This window comes from Rhamphochromis longiceps, linkage group LG7, assembly GCF_057381845.1.
Source record: "Rhamphochromis longiceps isolate RC_006_pf linkage group LG7, R_longiceps_female_GT1.1, whole genome shotgun sequence".
Lineage (NCBI taxonomy): Eukaryota > Metazoa > Chordata > Actinopteri > Cichliformes > Cichlidae > Rhamphochromis > Rhamphochromis longiceps.
The window spans coordinates 43,562,662-43,583,689 of NC_140563.1; the positions used below are offsets into that span (position 1 = coordinate 43,562,662).

The 21,028-nt window shown below is 36.7% G+C and overlaps 1 long non-coding RNA gene across 1 annotated transcript; it reads right to left on the bottom strand.

Annotated features, from left to right (window-relative positions):
• Positions 1–5,322: 5,322 nt before the first annotated feature.
• Positions 5,323–7,948, bottom strand: LOC146665953 (uncharacterized). The gene is made up of 2 exons (XR_014912703.1): positions 7,847–7,948; positions 5,323–6,953 (listed from the first exon to the last, which is right to left on the bottom strand). It is a non-coding gene; the product is annotated as an uncharacterized LOC146665953 (long non-coding RNA).
• Between the last annotated feature and the right edge of the window lie 13,080 nt (positions 7,949–21,028).

Sequence of the window (21,028 nt, forward strand, 5' to 3'; positions counted from 1 at the left end):
CTTTTATAGGATTTGTGCTTAATATAGTATTTCTGCTTTTTATAAGATTTGTGCTTAATATAGTATTTCTGCTAAATGTAGTATTTATGCTTAATCATATTATTTCTGCTTTTCATAGTATTTGTGCTTAATATAGTATTTCTGCTAAATTTAGTATTTCTGATTAATTATAGTTTTTCTACTAAATCATAGTACAGTATTTCTGCTTTTTATGGGATTTGTGCTAAAACAAAGTATTTCTACTAAATGTAGTATTTATGCTTAATCATACCATTTCTGCTTTTTATAGGATTTGTGCTTAATATAGTATTTCTGCTAAATTATAGTATTTCTGCCAAATTATAATATTTGTGCTAAAACATAGTCTTAATTTAAAATTACAATATTCATAGTTCATCACAGTGTCTCTGGTAAATCACAATATTTCTGCTCTGTTGTACTATTTTTCTAAATCATAGTGTTTCTGTAATGTTTAAGTATTTTTGGCTAAATATATTCTTTCTGTTATCTTATACTATTTCTCCTAAATTCTTGTATTTTTGAGAAGTTATCATGTTTCTGGTAAGTTACAATATTTCTGCTAAATTCTGCTATGCTATTGTATTTCTGCCAAGTATTATGTTTCCTCTAAGATATTGCAGTTCTGCTAAGTTATTCCATTTTAGCAAACTTCTTTTGCTTCTGCAAAGTTTTTACAATTTCTGCAACTTTTCAGCTTTTTCAGCTACTTTTTGCATACAGCTTCAGCTTTAAGCATCCACACTGCATTTTCGCAGGAAATGCAAATTTTTCTAGTTTACTTTCATTTTTAACACAATACCTTTAATTTTCCTCTATGGAAATGGAAAAGGTGAAGACAAACCTAATGTCAGTGCCAACTTTATTTGGCTCTAACTGGACTATGACGATTTTAATAGGGAAATAACTAATAATTGGGGTATAATGGGGTTAATTAGGCTCTTACCATCTCAGTCATGCAAACAACAGTTGAAAACCCAGCCAGTCACGGCAGAAGGCTGCTCCTTCCTGAGCCTGGTTCTGCTGGAGGTTTCTTCCCAACGGGGAGTTTTCATCAGATTGCTGGCCTTGTCTCTAATACTGTAGGGACTACCTTACAGTATTAGAGACAGGCAGCTGTTGTTTGCATTCAAAGCCACATAAATAAACTTTTTTTTTCATTTAACAAGTATATTTGAGGGACCCTCAGCATGTTCAGCATTTTTTCAGCTGTCCATTTTGCTTTTCCAATTTTTCTGTTTAACTTATTACTATTGTGCTAAATCATACTATTTCTGCTATTTCATAAGATTTGTGCTTAATATAGTATTTCTGCTTTTTATAGGATTTGTGCTTAATATAGTATTTCTGGTAAATGTAGTATTTATGCTTAATCATACTATTTCTATATATTTCTGCCAGGTCCCCAGCCAGCCAATCATATCTGAGGTCTTCCGTTTCCTCTCTCGTCATATCTCAGTGACGGTTGTACAAAGAGCAATGAAAATCGCAGTCAAAGTACACCAAAGCTGATTCAGCCAGTACAAAAATTAAGCTTCTAGTCCACCTAGTTTTTGAGTTACACAACATTTTGTAACTCCAAAAAACGGCGTTTTTCGCCTCTCACCGCGATCTAATTCTGACTCCTCATCACCCTGTTTTTCAAAGCAGCTCTTCTCTTTCCCAGTGGCGCAGTTGGTAATGACACAGGTCTGCAAGCCAAAGATCGTGGGTTCGATTCCACCTTGGTCAACATGTTTTTTTCCCTACAAATTAATACACTGTCACAGACCAGTAATTCATATTCATCATTTATTACAATTCTGCAAACTTTTATGATTTTACCAGCTTTTCTAATATGGACCTCACATTCTTGTTAACACTCCATGGCACAAATACTCTTCCCTTTAGGCTCTGTGTATGTGTGTGTGTGTATCAATATTTCTCCCATTTTAAAGTATTACTCCTCCATAATTGTATTTCTGTTAAATCAAAGTACTTTTACTACATCTTAGTACTTCTGCTCAATCATAGTATTTCTGCTAAATCATAGTATTTTTGCCAAATCATGATTTTTGTGCCAAATCATAACATTTGTGTTATGTTAAAGTATTACTACTAATTGGAGGAATTTCTGTCATGTTACATGTTACAGTATTAGAGACAGGCAGCTGTTGTTTGCATTCAAAGCCACATAAATAAACTTGAATTCTCAATGAAATGAATGGATTTCATTTGATTCCTTTAACTTCACAGAATCCTTTTACTTCAGTTTTGTCTTCTGCTTCTTGGTAGCAATAATTAAGCTTCTTGCCCCATTCATATGCTCTCCTGTTTTCTCCTAACTGGCATGTCTGACCCGTGGGAGTGCAGACACCACACAGAGAAAGCCTCAGACTTTAAAGCTGGAAACATTTTCAGTGACGTCACAGAACAACGCACCTGCAGTCCACACAGTAGGTGACGTATCATTTAGTTAATCTTATGATTGCCGATCAGGTATGCTTTTAGACTTGTGCTATGTTTGAAATGATAAATGTTACAAGGTCAACAGTAATAAAATAGCTGGCTCCTTTTTTTTTTTTTAAATGAAGGTGATACATGCGTGCAGCTTCATGCATACAGAGATGCTGTCTGACTAACAGGATATGTGTGAAAAATGTGTGAAAAGGAGATTAAAAATTGTGAGACTGTGACGAGAATTTTTGGTCAATGCTGCCACCTACTGGACCCTAAATGGCATGAATACCTCCAAATCACTTTCCTAAAACACCTGATGTCCTCCTGATCAAACGTTCTGCGTAATTAAGCCTAAAGTAAGAGAATTTAATGTTCACTTGAATGTATATTTATTATGATGAGACAGATTTTGAAGGATTTGTTTTTAAATTTATGATTAAAAAGGAGGTCCAATATTCTAAAACTGTCTGAATTATGTACAGGCTTAATGCAATGACTAAGCACACCTGTGGCTTCTGTGGTTTGGATAAAACTGGGGGCTGCCAAAGTGAACTAATGAATTTAGTATTTTGATGAAATTTTAAAATAAAATGAAATGATGTTTCTCACCTTACGGAGCAATCAGACTCCTGCGTGGACTGACAACCAACTCAAACCACCAGCAAACAATTAGCTATGGCTTGGACTGAACCAAATGATGGGTGAGCACTCAGATGCTCTAATTAGTGCTGTCAAATCCAGAAAAGTGGAAAATAGGTGCATGCTGCAGGTGGGGAAAGAAAGCTTAATTGACAAAACTATTATTGCTACCAAGAATTTCATCATGGTGTTCTGAGACTCTTTGACTAGGTCTTAGGTCTGAGATCCTGGATTCAGCAGGGTCTGCTGCATCTCGATTTGAATTTTCCCATAGCTGATGTCTTTGAATCACAGAAGGCTGCTGCTGTATATGTTCAGGGTGAAGAATTTCACACACTTGGTTTAAACCGCTATTCTGATTATGCTGTCCTCTGCAGCTGCTGAAGCGGGGTTCAGGTATATGCTGATCTGGCAATGGTACCTCATGTTCCGCGTGTAAAATTTGGTTACCACAGCGAACTTCAGGTGCCTCGCATACAGTTTGGTCAGCAGTGGGTGAACGTTGGTCATCAAATCCCAACGTTTTTCTCATAATTTTGTGAGCATAAGTGCCCACAGTGCAAATCGCGCCCCAAACGGAGTTTGACATGTTTACAGATGACGAGTTCTCTATTGCTTTCCTTAATTCTTGCAGTATTGTACGATTGAAAGACGTGATTTATTTATATTTGCTAACTACAAGCGCAAGATTAATGAAAACTATTTTCTAGGTGCGGCCGTCCTAAAGGTAAACTGTGTTAAAGCACCTCTATTTATAGACTCATGTGGCAGAGATAGTGACGTCAACCGTCACGGGAGACTGTGACGTGCGGTCGACCGTCACGTCACAGTCTCCCCTTTGAGAAGATCAAAGGATCAAAGAATAGCTCCGTGTCATTCCGCGCATGCTCAGATCATGCGTATTGAAATGAACGGGATATTTATTTATTCATTTTAAATACCTTGCTATATAACAAAGGCGACTGCGCACTCAAAGGACGAGGAGAGTTCAAAATAGGGCTGTTCGATATAACGACACATATGGATGACGATATGAAAAAGTCTATCGCTTCATATTACGGCAATATTTTTTTCATGGTTTTTATGGCTGTATCCCAATTCAGGGTCTGCAGCCTTAAAGTACGCAGCCTCAATGGTCCTCAAGGGCCGTGTACTCAAAGACCGCTAAGGCCGGAAGTGCGAGGCTTGTGAAATGGGACGGTCTAGCCTCCGTCGCGCTGCCCAGGTTGCCTAGCAACCATGATAGCTGGAAACGTGTGGTTGACAGAAATTAAGGAGAACATATTTTGTTCGTTTGTTTGTTTCTACATGAGCTTTGTGTGATTTAATAAGCATCTGAGGCTGAGACCACAGGACTGTAAAACATGATTGTTGCATGCTTGCATATTTCTGAAAACATCTTAGTGGTGTGGCAGCCATGGGTTGAGCCAGCCCTGCAAACCCTGTGGATGGACGATGCAGTGGACAGTGGGAGGAAGCATCCTAAAGCTCTCTTTGCAGACCAGCCTGTGCGATTCTCCACTCGCCGACCAGAAAAGGCAAACGGCGGGTCTCAGTTGCAGCACTACATCGTGCAGGTAGCTGTTCAGGAGACACTTGTGCAGCAAGTTTGGCTCAGACACAGGTTCCTGAAAGCTCCCCGTCTGCACCTGTGCCTTCAACTGTTTCGGCTTGTCCTGCTTGTGCCGCCTCCTCTCCTTCTTCTTGGTAGACATCAAGTGTTGCCACACAGATATTATGTGGAGGATGCAGCAGGCCCCCACAACTTTGGGAGGAAACAGAGGCCGACCCTCAAGGGCTCACAAGAAGATGGAGTGCCAGCGTGTTTTGAGGATGCACAAAGTAGGATCTTTAATATTTCTGGCCTTTGCTGAGCTCTGGCTCTGCTAGTTTCACTGTTTCTCTGTTGGGGAATCCTCTCACACTCAAACTGTGAAATATGCTCCACTCCAGTCCACTGAATGGCTGTGGAAAATATGAAAGAGGACATAACTTTACACATTAACTTCTAACAATTTAAGCCCAAAGAGTCATCCTGAGAAATGTCATTTAATATGCAGCATTTCATTATCACGTTAAAAAACAAACAAACCCCACATACTGCTTAAGTTGCTGCTCTTTGAGATTAAAAGATCTCATTACATTAACAGAAACACTGACATCCCTGCTCTACAGCTTTGCATTCAGGGGGTGTCCTTGTCACAAAGATCAATTCAGACACTGAAATCTTTTCAATTTTCTTTTTTTATTAATTTAAAATTTTTTCCAGATGTCAAACACAAAGTATAGATATCAGCACCTTGGAATCTACTGTGATGGCTTAAAAAAGTTGGAGGTCCAACAGCTTTGTATTGAAGCTCCCTCACACCTACAATTAAAATTTTAGTGTTGAAAATAATACATTTTATCTGTCAATACAAATGTCTGAGAATCTTTACCAATAATGCACCATTACATTTTGATCACTTCAGCTGTTGGTTATCGGCAACTGCAAAAGTTACCAGCCTGGCAGAGGGCATTTCATCAAAACAAAGCTTCTTAGAAAGTAACACGTCTATGACCTGGATAGAAAAGAACCACAGACTGAATACAAAGGATGGATTGTAGCCACTGAAATGAGAAAGAAAGGGCAAGCCTTTGCTGTTCCAGGACAGCAGGAGCTGAATGTAAAGGAGAAAAAGTGGAGGGTTTGGATGCTACGTCCATCTTTTGCATACAGTCTATCATCTAAACAGAGAGGCAAGTGACCTGCAACAGTCATCAGTGTTTCAGGAGCTTTTTAAAGGCGACGTATTACACATAAGAGCCAGATAAAATGAGCTGTTATGAAGAGTGTTTAAGAGAATTTCTGCTCTGCACTGGTCTAATTGCAGCTTTGACCAAAGTCAACAATCATTGTCTTACCACTTTGTTCAATCATCATCATTACATTCATGAACCAGGCTTATAGCAGCTGGTATTCTTGTTCATCTAAATACAACAAAACCCCCCAGAGAGATAACATAAACTGATTAATATTACTATCAATTTCCCTTCAAGTCCATCATACATAATCAAAGCAAACCCTGGAAAATAACAACCTAAAGAAAACACTGATGATATAACTGCAATTGTGCAATATTTAGAGACAAGTTATCTGCTGTGGTCACACAATGCTCTTATAACACTGTAATAAAACTTAACTCATGGATCAACATGTGGCATACACCAATCAGGCATAACATTATGACCACTAGCAAAGTGAGTAACACTGATTCAGACTATTCAACACGGAGGCCACACCTGGCATCTTGGTGCCAGATATCATGTGATGGGTCAGGGCCGCTTTGGCAGCAAAAGGGCGACCAACACAGTGTTAGTTAGGTAGTCATAATGTAATGCCCGATTGGTGTATCTGAAAGACTGAAATGAGACAGAATAAGGAGCCTTTCGTTCAATAAAGGTCAACCTGACAGAGAGAAATAGCAGAGCCTTAAAATTTTCCATGATAGAGGACGTTTGTTCTATAAATTATTACATTATTTCTCCAAGAAGGAGCTGAGGCCGCTTTTACCTTAATGCTACATAAAGTATAGTTGTGTATCGTTTAGGGAGTGGGTATGTTTTGGACAGCTAAACCTGAGGTTTCTTTGTGAGCCACTTCCCCGTCTTTGTGGTTTGTTGAAAACGAAATGTACAGTGGCTGCAGCTCCTCTCTGGAACCACGCTGTTAGACAATAACTAATTACATTATTTCTCCAAGAAGGCGCTGAGGCTGCTTTTAGCACGGCGGGCCTTCTCTATGCTCTCAAAGGTTGGAGTCCCTTGAGGTAACTGTAGACGGTCATTTTCAGTCTCCATGATATTCTCAGCTTCCCCTAAAGACATCATGAAAAACACATTTAATGGGTATAATTAGTGACTGCAATCTTTTTTAAAAATGTCATTAATGAATAACTAAACACAATATTTGTTAAACATTTAGATGCATTATTTGGTAAACAGTAAGGTCCATTTGGACAGAGACTTTTTCTTTTTTAGCATTTTGGTTCTGTTCATTACCACAATTAATTTTAAATATAACAACTTTAAATATAATTAACTCAGATCCAGTTGAACTGCCGACTGTCAGCCTTAATTCAGTGGGTTGAACAAAAAGATTGCACAAAAATGTGAGAACTAAAATGCAATCCCATCATTTCAGGACATCAAAAGTAACTGGACAAATAAAATAAAATGTATTCATTTGAATCTTGCTAATGCAAGCGCCACACCTCAAATCAACTCCAGGGCTTCTATCTGCTTAATTGATAATGACATAACAAAGGAAGTGCCCACACCTGCCCATGAAATAGCCTTTCAGTCAAATGTCCAATTACTTTTTGTCCCTTTAAAAAGCGGGGGGCACACGTTAAGGGGCCGGAACTCCAAAACCTTCATCCGATTTGAATGTGGATTTTCTCATATGAAAGCTGGGCGTCTACACATTATATAGATGCCCATCATAGCGGAAAGTGGAAATTGTTTTGGTAAACAGACACTATTCACGTATTTAAATATATATATGGACCTAACTGTATATTAGAGCCTGTGTTTTCTGGATATAGTGAGTCTGTGTTCTGCTGTTCAAAGTAAAATAATCCTCTAAAACCAAAGCAAAGAATCACTATATAATGCTTGATAAGGATTTATTTACCCGTCTGTGCACCCTCTTTTTAAATGTTAAACAGGTTTCCTTAAGATGATGATGCCTGTAAGTGTGTAGCTTTACCTCTCATACGATTAATAAGCGTTCCATAGGCGCTGTCCATCTGGTAGGCAAATATGAAACTGAGAGGTATGATGGGAGCCAGCATACCGTTGATCAGAGCTGTAAATAATCATCTGATTCATCAGTTAATTGTTTTATGAGAGTACAGACAGTTTAAAGAGATCTCCATAAGCACCAAAGGCTTAGTACTTTTTAAAAAAAAAGCCCCTAAAAACTTGTAGGAAGTGTACATTACGTGAACAGAGATGTGATTAGTTGGGAGCACAGACTGAACTTCTATGTATGCTTGAGAAGTTTCTTTGGCATTTTTTTTAAGTCATGAAACTAAACCCTGGAATCCACTGCTGTAAACATGCCAACTACAAACACTACGCTCTAGGGAAGGAGGAAGTGACAAACTTTTCATCTCCACAATCTGGGTGTTTCGTACTCCTGACATCGACTCTTGGCTGTACACTCTTTAGGTTCAATGGAAATTACAGGAATGACCTCTATAATTGACAGTGTTTGTTCTTTTAAAGCCAGCATCTGCTGAAACAAACTAGTGAGTAGTCTGAGCACACTTAAGGGTGTCCCCCTTTAACGGCCCATGTTGTGAATGAGTGAAGAATGCATTTATGAAAAGAAAGCATTTCCCGCTCCTCCACACCATGTGTATGAGCTGCAGGAACGGGAAATGGGGTGACACGTTCGCTGAAAGGTCAGCTTTCATGACGGCTTCATCTGGGTCACAAAAAAGGAAGTAAATGGAAGATAGAGGATGTTAAATTTGAATAAACTATCCTGAAACTCACTCCAGCATCTAAGTACATAGATGCTGCAGGGTCTCCATCTTATAAAAATGAAGCAGATAATAATAATGAACACTTATAACAACAATAATAATGATAATGTGTCATCTACATTAAAGACTTCAGGGTCTTTGTATAACATTCTTTACCATTTTCTGTTTCTACAGGCTGTTTGTATGGGATAGCTACGAACCCATAAGTGATAAATTAGCCCTATTAGTGTAGATGTGCAATTCAAAACTAGACAAACATATCTGCTGGTGGGAATATCAAAAGGAAAAGATTTGGTTTTGGCAAGCTCAGACAAGCAGCAGACTGTGACTCTGGGACAGGACTGGAAAAAGCAGAAATGAACCAACGCACTCCGAGGGTGACATTTGTGAAGGGTGCAAGTATGAACACAAGGCGGGACACTAACTTGAAAACAGATGCACACAAATCATCATGATCTACACATTGGAAGAAGGAAAAGAAACAGATGTAACATGTGAGAAAGAAAAGCAGAGCAAATACATGCGGGAAATATGTGCAGCAGGTATTCCTGATGAATACAAAATATTTCATGTTAGGGTTTTTTTTTTTGTGGATTAAGGTTTTTTTTTTTTTTTTTACATGTTTGCAAACTTTGACTTTTGGGCACTCTGTATGCTCTCATGCTTTTAAAAATGATTTGTCCAAAATTGGATATGGAGTAATGTTCCTAAATGTACTAGTAAATCCACAAAGAAAGGACTCAAGGAGAAGACCTGAGGCGCCTAACCAATGCTAAGATTTCAATTCTATTGAAATATTGCCAGGGGATTGAAAATAGGCATTTAAAAAAGCATCTTACAGTTACAGTAATTTGGAAAGATTTCAGAAAGCTTTGACCCTCTTTGACTCCATCTTTCCAAAGAAAGTTCCTCCTGCTTAAGACAGCAATATGAACATCTGAGCCCAGTGGTGTATTTCCACAGAAGAATTTCTTTTTGTGACTAAAAATTGAAGCCATAGCATGATCTTCACCAGGGTAACAAACTTTTTTTCTACCTGTGCAAGTTTCCTCTTTAAGTAGAATCACAGTGGTACCTGCTGTGAAATCACTTTGGGCTGGTTTTTGACTTTGGTGTGTAGTAATACTTAAACACTAAAAGAAAGATGGTATGCGTGTCATCATTAGGACAGGGGTTTGTGTCAGTGTGTGGGACAAAGGAAGTAACGCACAGTGATCACACTACTCAGACAATGAGCAGTGTAGTTAATTACCTCCTCCAGAGAGTAGTGGGAAAGTAGTGGGTCTAAATGGATTTGGTTGTAGTCATAGAGATTAAAAATGTTTGCAGACCTACAGTTGCTGTGGATGTCTCCTGTACTCATGGAGCTGATACAAAAATAATGCAAACTAGAAAAATTTGCATTTCCTGCGAAAATGCAGTGTGGATGCTTAAAGCTGAAGCTGTATGCAAAAAGTAGCTGAAAAAGCTGAAAAGTTGCAGAAATTGTAAAAACTTTGCAGAAGCAAAAGAAGTTTGCTAAAATGGAATAACTTAGCAGAACTGCAATATCTTAGAGGAAACATAATACTTGGCAGAGATACAATAGCATAGCAGAATTTAGCAGAAATATTGTAACTTACCAGAAACATGATAACTTCTCAAAAATACAAGAATTTAGGAGAAATAGTATAAGATAACAGAAAGAATATATTTAGCCAAAAATACTTAAACATTACAGAAACACTATGATTTAGAAAAATAGTACAACAGAGCAGAAATATTGTGATTTACCAGAGACACTGTGATGAACTATGAATATTGTAATTTTAAATTAAGACTATGTTTTAGCACAAATATTATAATTTGGCAGAAATACTATAATTTAGCAGAAATACTATATTAAGCACAAATCCTATAAAAAGCAGAAATGGTATGATTAAGCATAAATACTACATTTAGTAGAAATACTTTGTTTTAGCACAAATCCCATAAAAAGCAGAAATACTGTATTATGATTTAGTAGAAAAACTATAATTAATCAGAAATACTAAATTTAGCAGAAATACTATATTAAGCACAAATCCTATGAAAAGCAGAAATAATATGATTAAGCATAAATACTACATTTAGCAGAAATACTATATTAAGCACAAATCCTATAAAAGCAGAAATAGTATATTAAGCACAAATCTTATAAAATAGCAGAAATAGTATGATTTAGCACAATAGTAATAAGTTAAACAGAAAAATTGGAAAAGCAAAATGGACAGCTGAAAAAATGCTGAACATGCTGAGGGTCCCTCAAATATACTTGTTAAATGACAAAAATCTGCAAAAAAATTTATGACAGCCACACAATTACAAATATGTACACATGAGGAAACACACATGCACAGAGAGACACACACACAAGATCCAATTCAGTCAACCAGTCTAACTATATTCAATTTAAATCCTACAATGACATGCTGCCAAATAAGGGCAGGGTCCTCTCTCTCCCACTAAACACACACACACACACACACACACACACACACACACACACACACACACACACACACACACACACACACACACAGGGAGAGAGAAGTAAGTTTCTAGTTCAGCCTGGGAGCTGCTGAATTTGAATCCACCAATCAGAGAGCCTGTGCACTTTTTCCCGCCAAAACAGGTGCTTCTGTTTACACACGCAGCACAGAGAGGCACAGGATTATTGCAGTCTATTTCTCATAGTGACGACTCCCCTCAAACAAATGACCATAATTTCCTAACCGTAGGGGCTAGAAGGGTCATTCTTACACCGTTTTGTTCAGAAGAGATGGGGGAATCTTCAAGTGTTGACAATTTATCATTAAAATATGAATTTTTAGAGATATATGACATGGATGACTTGTTCACTTAGAAGCCATGAATTCCCCAATATGCAAATTTGAATGCCTGGAGCCCACATACATGATTGGCTGGCTGGGAAGCTGTGCAGGCCCTGATTTGTGGATTTGAATTCCTCAGCCCTCAGATATGATTGGCTGGCTTAGAAGCCATGAAGGCCCCAATATGCAAATTTGTATTCCTCAGACCACATATATGATTGGCTGGGAAACCGTGCAGGCCCTGATTTGAAAATTTGAATGTCTCAGTCCTCACAGAGGATTGGCTGCCTGGGGACCTGGCAGAAATATATAGAAATACTATGATTAAGCATAAATACTACATTTAGTAGAAATACTATGTTTTAGCACAAATACTATAAAAAGCAGAAATACTATAATTTAGCAGAAATACTATATTAAGCACAAATCCTATAAAAAGCAGAAATACTATATTAGGCACAAATCCTATAAAAAGCAGAAATACTATATTTAGCAGAAATACTATAAAAAGCAGAAATACTATAATTTAGCAGAAATACTATATTAAGCACAAATCCTATAAAAAGCAGAAATACTATATTAGGCACAAATCCTATAAAAAGCAGAAATACTATATTAAGCACAAATCCTATAAAAAGCAGAAATACTATATTAAGCACAAATCCTATAAAAAGCAGAAATACTATATTAGGCACAAATCCTATGAAAAGCAAAAATAGTATGATTTAGCAGAATAGTAATAACTTACAAAATTACAAATATGGAGGCATATTGAAACACAAATGCACAGAGGGACACACAAACACAGGCTCTAATCCAGTCAACCAGTCTAACTATATTCAATTTAAATCCTACAATGACATGCTGCCAAATAAGGGCACGGTCCTCTCTCTCCCACTAAACACACACACACACACACACACACACACACACACACACACACACACACACACACACACAGAGGGAGAGAGCTGCTGAATTTAAATCCACCAATCAGAGTGGCTGTTTACGTTTTCCCGCCAAAACGGGTGCATCTTTTTACACACGCAGCAAGGAGAGGCACAGGATTATTGCAGTCTATTTCTCATAGTGACGACTCCCCTCAAACAAATGACCATAATTTCCTAACCGTAGGGGCTAGAACGGTCATTCTTACACCGTTTTGTTCAGAAGAGATGGGGGAATCTTCCAGTGTTAACAATTTATCATTAAAATATGAATTATTAAAGATATTTGACTTCTAATGCACCATAACTGAGTAGAGCCAAGCAAAAACTGCCTTGACTTGCCCTCAAACAACGCTTTGTAACTCGAAATCTATTTGGAGTATCGATATCATTCTTTCACCGTAAGAGACAGCAGGCTTTGGTGAACAGTCATGGAAATTTTCAGGTCTCTGTGGAAATCCAAAAAAAAGTTATGACGAGAGAAAAAAGTGGTTCATTTCCAGGGTTTGAAATCTGAAGAAATCTGAGCGAAGGACAAATTTCCTACCCTCAAACAAGTCCAACTCATTTCAGAACGGTAATACGTGAGAAAGAAATTCTTGAATTGTGAGCGTCAGGGGTGTCTGAAGATATTCGGGGACAAGCCTCATGTCTTAAAGTCGCTTCGTTAAGGAGATATGACGATTCGAATATGCCTCTCATTACAGAAATCCAGCGATGATTTTGAACAAGCTCTCCATTGACTTTATATGGAGAGTTTTGAGACCTTGTGTTGGTCTGAGGAGATTTGCCAAAATTCTATAAATCCCACAACAATGATGGTGACATTTTCTGAAAGCCAGCAAAAATACCTACGTTTTGATGTATAATTTGTGGAAGTTGAGTGAAAATTGAGCAAGTAGCAAGAAGTTGTTCGGACATGAAGTGAAAATTACAAAACCTTCAGTGACACACTGGAAGCCAAGAGCATAGCAACCATAACAACGCATGTATTTTGTGAAAAATCATAATTTTGCAACTCAAAACTTTAAGAGGCATAAAAGTAAAACGGTAAAAGATTTGAAAAAGCTGATTTATACCTGAATAGCCCAATAATTTGAGAACATTTTAAAGTTTGAATGGTTGTTCTAGGTGAAAATATGAGGAAGTAGTTAAGTTTCAAAAACAAGCAAATTTTAGCAGAATTGCTGAAGTTTCCCATTCATTTCAATGGGACAAATTAAAGGAAAAAAGTGGAATATTTTAAAAAGTATAATAGTTAAAAATACCAAAAGATATAGCAGGAATTAGCAAAAATAGCTGAATAGTTTAAAGTTTGAACGGTGAAAATAGCACAAAAATTGTGGAAGTAGTTAAACGGCGAAAAGTGTACGGAAGTCCTAAGAATAATAATAATAAAGAACTAGAAAAATTTGCATTTCCTGCGAAAATGCAGTGTGGATGCTTAAAGCTGAAGCTGTATGCAAAAAGTAGCTGAAAAAGCTGAAAAGTTGCAGAAATTGTAAAAACTTTGCAGAAGCAAAAGAAGTTTGCTAAAATGGAATAACTTAGCAGAACTGCAATATCTTAGAGGAAACATAATACTTGGCAGAAATACAATAGCATAGCAGAATTTAGCAGAAATATTGTAACTTACCAGAAACATGATAACTTCTCAAAAATACAAGAATTTAGGAGAAATAGTATAAGATAACAGAAAGAATATATTTAGCCAAAAATACTTAAACATTACAGAAACACTATGATTTAGAAAAATAGTACAACAGAGCAGAAATATTGTGATTTACCAGAGACACTGTGATGAACTATGAATATTGTAATTTTAAATTGAGACTATGTTTTAGCACAAATATTATAATTTGGCAGAAATACTATAATTTAGCAGAAATACTATATTAAGCACAAATCCTATAAAAAGCAGAAATGGTATGATTAAGCACAAATACTACATTTAGTAGAAATACTTTGTTTTAGCACAAATCCCATAAAAAGCAGAAATACTGTACTATGATTTAGTAGAAAAACTATAATTAATCAGAAATACTAAATTTAGCAGAAATACTATATTAAGCACAAATACTATGAAAAGCAGAAATAGTATATTAAGCACAAATCTTATAAAATAGCAGAAATAGTATGATTTAGCACAATAGTAATAAGTTAAACAGAAAAATTGGAAAAGCAAAATGGACAGCTGAAAAAATGCTGAACATGCTGAGGGTCCCTCAAATATACTTGTTAAATGACAAAAATCTGCAAAAAAATTTATTACAGCCACACAATCACAAATATGTACACATGAGGAAACACACATGCACAGAGAGACACACACACAAGATCCAATTCAGTCAACCAGTCTAAATATATTGAATTTAAATCTTAGAATGAGATCATCCCATTAAAAGCCTTTCTCTCTCTCTCTCTCTCTCTCTCTCTCTGTCACACACACACACACACACACACACACACACACACACACACACACACACACACACACACACAGGGAGAGAGAAGTAAGTTTCTAGGTCAGCCTGGGAGCTGGTGAATTTGAATCCACCAATCAGAGAGGCTGTGCACTTTTCCCCACCAAAACAGGTGCATCTGTTTACACACGCAGCAGCACAGAGAGACACAGGATTTTTGCAGTCTATTTCTCATAGTGACGACTCCCCTCAAACAAATGACCGTAATTTCCTAACCGTAGGGGCTAAAACGGTCATTCTTACACCGTTTTGTTCAGAAGAGATGGGGGAATCTTCAAGTGTTGACAATTTAATATTAAAATATGAATTTTTAGAGATATATGACATGGATGACTTGTTGACTTAGAAGCCACGAATTCCCCAATATGCAAATTTGAATGCCTGAGACCACATATGTGATTGGCTGGCTGGGAAGCCGTGCAGGCCCTGATTTGTGGATTTGAATTCCTCAGCCCTCAGATATGATTGGCTGGCTTAGAAGCCACGAAGGCCCCAATATGCAAATTTGAATGCCTCAGGACACTTATTTGATTGGCTGGGAAACTGTGCAGGCCCTGATTTGAAAATTTGAATGTCTCAGTCCTCACAGAGGATTGGCTGCCTGGGGACCTGGCAGAAATATATAGAAATACTATTATTAAGCATAAATACTACATTTAGTAGAAATACTATGTTTTAGCACAAATATTATAAAAAGAAGAAAAACTATAATTTAGCAGAAATACTATATTAAGCACAAATCGTATAAAAAGCAGAAATACTATAATTTAGAACAAATAGTATAAAAAGCAGAAATACTATAATTTAGCAGAAATACTATGTTAAGCACAAATCCTATAAAAAGCAGAAATACTATAATTTAGCAGAAATACTATGTTAGGCACAAATCCTATAAAAAGCAGAAATACTATAATTTAGCAGAAATACTATATTAGGCATAAATCCTATGAAAAGCAGAAATAGTATGATTTAGCAGAAATACTGTATTTAGCACAAGTACCGAAAAGTACCAGAAATACTATGATTTAGCAGAATAGTAATAACTTATTGAAACACAAATGCACAGAGGGACACACAAACACAGGCTCTAATCCAGTCAACCAGTCTAACTATATTCAATTTAAATCCTACAATGACATGCTGCCAAATAAGGGCAGGGTCCTCTCTCTCCCACTAAACACACACACACACACACACACACACACACACACACACACACACACACACACACACAGAGGGAGAGAGCTGCCGAATTTAAATCCACCAATCAGAGTGGCTGTTTACGTTTTCCCGCCAAAACAGGTGCATCTTTTTACACACGCAGCAGTACAGAGAGGCACAGGATTATTGCAGCCTATTTCTCATAGTGAGGACTCCCCTCAAACAAATGACCATAATTTCCTAACCGTAGGGGCTAGAGCGGTCATTCTTACACTGTTTTGTTCAGAAGAGATGGGGGAATCTTCCAGTGTTAACAATTTATCATTAAAATATGAATTTTTAGAGATATATGACATGGATGACTTGTTGACTTAGAAGCCACGAATTCCCCAATATGCAAATATGAATGCCTGAGACCACATATATGATTGGCTGGCTGGGAAGCCGTGCAGGCCCTGATTTGTGGATTTGAATTCCTCAGCCCTCAGATATGATTGGCTGGCTTAGAAGCCATGAAGGCCCCAATATGCAAATTTGAATGCCTCAGGACACATATATGATTGGCTGGGAAGCCGTGCAGGCCCTGATTTGAAAATTTGAATTTCTCAGTCCTCACAGAGGATTGGCTGCCTGGGGACCTGGCAGAAATATATAGAAATACTATGATTAAGCATAAATACTACATTTAGTAGAAATACTATGTTTTAGCACAAATACTATAAAAAGCAGAAATACTATAATTTAGCAGAAATACTATATTAAGCACAAATCCTATAAAAAGCAGAAATAGGATGTATAAGCATAAACACTACATTTAGTAGAAATACTATGTTTGAGCAAAAATCCTATAAAAAGCAGAAATACTATATTAGGCACAAATCCCATAAAAAGCAGAAATAGTATGATTAAGCATAAATACTACATTTAGTAGAAATACTATGTTTTAGCACAAATAGTATAAAAAGCAGAAATATTGTAATTTAGCAGAAATACTATATTAGGCACAAATCTTATAAAATAGCAGAAATAGTATTATTTAGCACAATAGTAATAAGTTAAACAGAAAAATTGGAAAAGCAAAATGGACAGCTGAAAAAATGCTGAACATGCTGAGGGTCCCTCAAATATACTTGTTAAATGAAAAAAATCAGCAAAAAAATGCACAGGGAGAGAGAAGTAAGTTTCTAGGTCAGCCTGGGAGCTGCTGAATTTGAATCCACCAATCAGAGAGCCTGTGTACTTTTTCCCGCCAAAACATGTGCCTCTTTTTACACACGCAGCACAGAGAGGCACAGGATTATTGCAGCCTATTTCTCATAGTGAGGACTCCCCTCAAACAAATGACCATAATTTCCTAACCGTAGGGGCTAGAGCGGTCATTCTTACACTGTTTTGTTCAGAATAGATGGGGGAATCTTCCAGTGTTAACAATTTATCATTAAAATGTGAATTTTTAGAGATATATGACATGGATGACTTGTTGACTTAGAAGCCACGAATTCCCCAATATGCAAATATGAATGCCTGAGACCACATATATGATTGGCTGGCTGGGAAGCCGTGCAGGCCCTGATTTGTGGATTTGAATTCCTCAGCCCTCAGATATGATTGGCTGGCTTAGAAGCCATGAAGGCCCCAATATGCAAATTTGAATGCCTCAGGACACATATATGATTGGCTGGGAAGCCGTGCAGGCCCTGATTTGAAAATTTGAATTTCTCAGTCCTCACAGAGGATTGGCTGCCTGGGGACCTGGCAGAAATATATAGAAATACTATGATTAAGCATAAATACTACATTTAGTAGAAATACTATGTTTTAGCACAAATACTATAAAAAGCAGAAATACTATAATTTAGCAGAAATACTATATTAAGCACAAATCCTATAAAAAGCAGAAATAGGATGTATAAGCATAAACACTACATTTAGTAGAAATACTATGTTTGAGCAAAAATCCTATAAAAAGCAGAAATACTATATTAGGCACAAATCCCATAAAAAGCAGAAATAGTATGATTAAGCATAAATACTACATTTAGTAGAAATACTATGTTTTAGCACAAATCCTATAAAAAGCAGAAATACTATAATTTAGCAGAAATACTATATTAAGCACAAATCCTATAAAAAGCAGAAATACTATAATTTAGCAGAAATACTATATTAAGCACAAATCCTATTAAAAGCAGAAATACTATATTAAGCACAAATCTTATGAAATAGCAGAAACAGTATGATTAAGCATAAATACTACATTTAGTAGAAATACTATGTTTTAGCACAAATAGTATAAAAAGCAGAAATACTGTAATTTAGCAGAAATACTATATTAGGCACAAATCTTATAAAATAGCAGAAATAGTATGATTTAGCACAATAGTAATAAGTTAAACAGAAAAATTGGAAAAGCAAAATGGACAGCTGAAAAAATGCTGAACATGCTGAGGGTCCCTCAAATATACTTGTTAAATGAAAAAATCAGCAAAAAAATGCACAGGGAGAGAGAAGTAAGTTTCTAGGTCAGCCTGGGAGCTGCTGAATTTGAATCCACCAATCAGAGAGCCTGTGTACTTTTTCCCGCCAAAACATGTGCCTCTTTTTACACACGCAGCACAGAGAGGCACAGGATTATTGCAGCCTATTTCTCATAGTGAGGACTCCCCTCAAACAAATGACCATAATTTCCAAACCGTAGGGGCTAGAGCGGTCATTCTTACACCGTTTTGTTCAGAAGAGATGGGGGAATCTTCCAGTGTTTACAATTTATCATTAAAATATGAATTATTAAAGATATTTGACTTCTAATGCACCATAACTGAGTAGAGCGAAGCAAAAACTGCCTTGACTTGCCCTCAAACAACGCTTTGTAACTCGAAATCTATTTGGAGTATCGATATCATTCTTTCACCGTAAGAGACAGCAGGCTTTGGTGAACAATCATGGAAATTTTCAGGTCTCTGTGGAAATCCAACAAAAAGTTATGACGAGAGAAAAAAGTGGTTCATTTCCACAGTTTGAAATCTGAAGAAATCTGAGCGAAGGACGAATTTCCTACCCTCAAACAAGTCCAACTCATTTCAGAACGGTAATAGGTGAGAAAGAAATTCTTGAATTGTGAGCGTCAGGGGTGTCTGAAGATATTCGGGGACAAGCCTCATGTCTTAACTTTGCTTCGTTAAGGAGATATGACGATTCGAATATGCCTCTCATTACAGAAATCCAGCGGTGATTTTGAACAAGCTCTCCATTCACTTTATATGGAGAGTTTTCTGACATTGTGTTGGTCTGAGGAGATTTGCGAAAATTCTATAAATCCCACAACAATGATAGTGACATTTCCTGAAAGCCAGCAAAAATACCTACATTTTGATGTATAATTTGTGGAAGTTGAGTGAAAATTGAGCAAGTAGCAAACAGTTGTTCGGACATGAAGAGAAGACTGCAAAACCTTCAGTGTCACACTGGAAGCCAAGAGCATAGCAACCATAACAACGCATGTATTTTGTGAAAAATCACAATTTTGCAACTCAAAACTTTAAGAGGCATAAAAGTAAAACAGTAAAACATTTGAAAAAGCTGAATCATACCTGAATAGCCCAATAATTTGTGAACATTTTAAAATTTGAATGGTTGTTCTAGGTGAAAATATGAGGAAGTAGTTAAGTTTCAAAAACAAGCAAAATTTAGCAGAATTGCAGAAGTTTCCCATTCATTTCAATGGGACAAATTAAAGGAAAAAAGCTTAATATTTTAAAAAGTATAATAGTTAAAAATAGCAAAAGTCATAGCAGGAATTAGCAAAAATAGCAGAATAGTTTAAAATTTGAACGGTGAAAATCGGCTGAAAATTGTGGAAGTAGTTTAACGGCGAAAAGTGTACGGAAGCAACTAGAACTAGAAAGATTTGCATTTCCTGCGAAAATGCAGTGTGGATGCTTTAAAGCTGAAGCTGTATGCAAAAACTAGCTGAAAAAGCTGAAAAGTTGCAGAAATTGTAAAAACTTTGCAGAAGCAAAGGAACTTTGCTAAAATGGAATAACTTAGCAGAACTGCAATATCTTAGAGGAAACATAATACTTGGCAGAAATACAATAGCATAGCAGAACTTAGCAGAAATATTGTAACTTACCAGAAACATGATAACTTCTCAAAAATACAAGAATTTAGGAGAAATAGTATAAGATAACAGAAAGAATATATTTAGCCAAAAATACTTAAGCATTACAGAAACACTATGATTTAGAAAAATAGTACAACAGAGCAGAAATACTGTGATTTACCAGAGACACTGTGATGAACTATGAATATTGTAATTTTAAATCAATACTATGTTTTAGCACAAATACTATAATTTGACAGAAATACTATATTTAGCACAAATCTTATAAAATAGCAGAAATAGTATGATTTAGCACAATAGTAATAACTTAAACAGAAAAATTGGAAAAGCAAAATGGACAGCTGAAAAAATGCTGAACATGCTGAGGGTCCCTCAAATATACTTGTTAAATGAAAAAAATTGGCAAAAAAAATATAACAGCCACACAATCACAAATATGGACACATATGGAAACACACATGCACAGAGAGAGACACACACAAGATCCAATTCAGTCAACCAGTCTAAATATATTGAATTTGAATCTTACAATGAGATCATCCCATAAAAAGGCTTCCTCTCTCTCTCTCTCTCTCTCTCTCTCTCTCTCTCTCTCTCTCTCACACACACACACACACACACACACACACACACACACACACACACACACACACACAGAGAAGTAAGTTTCTAGCTCAGTCAAGCAGCCTTGGAGCTGCTGAATTTGAATCCACCAATCAGAGAGCCTGTGCACTTTTTCCCGCCAAAACAGGTGCATGCAGCACAGAGAGACACAGGATTTTTGCAGTCTATTTCTCATAATGATGACTCCCCTCAAACAAATGACCATAAT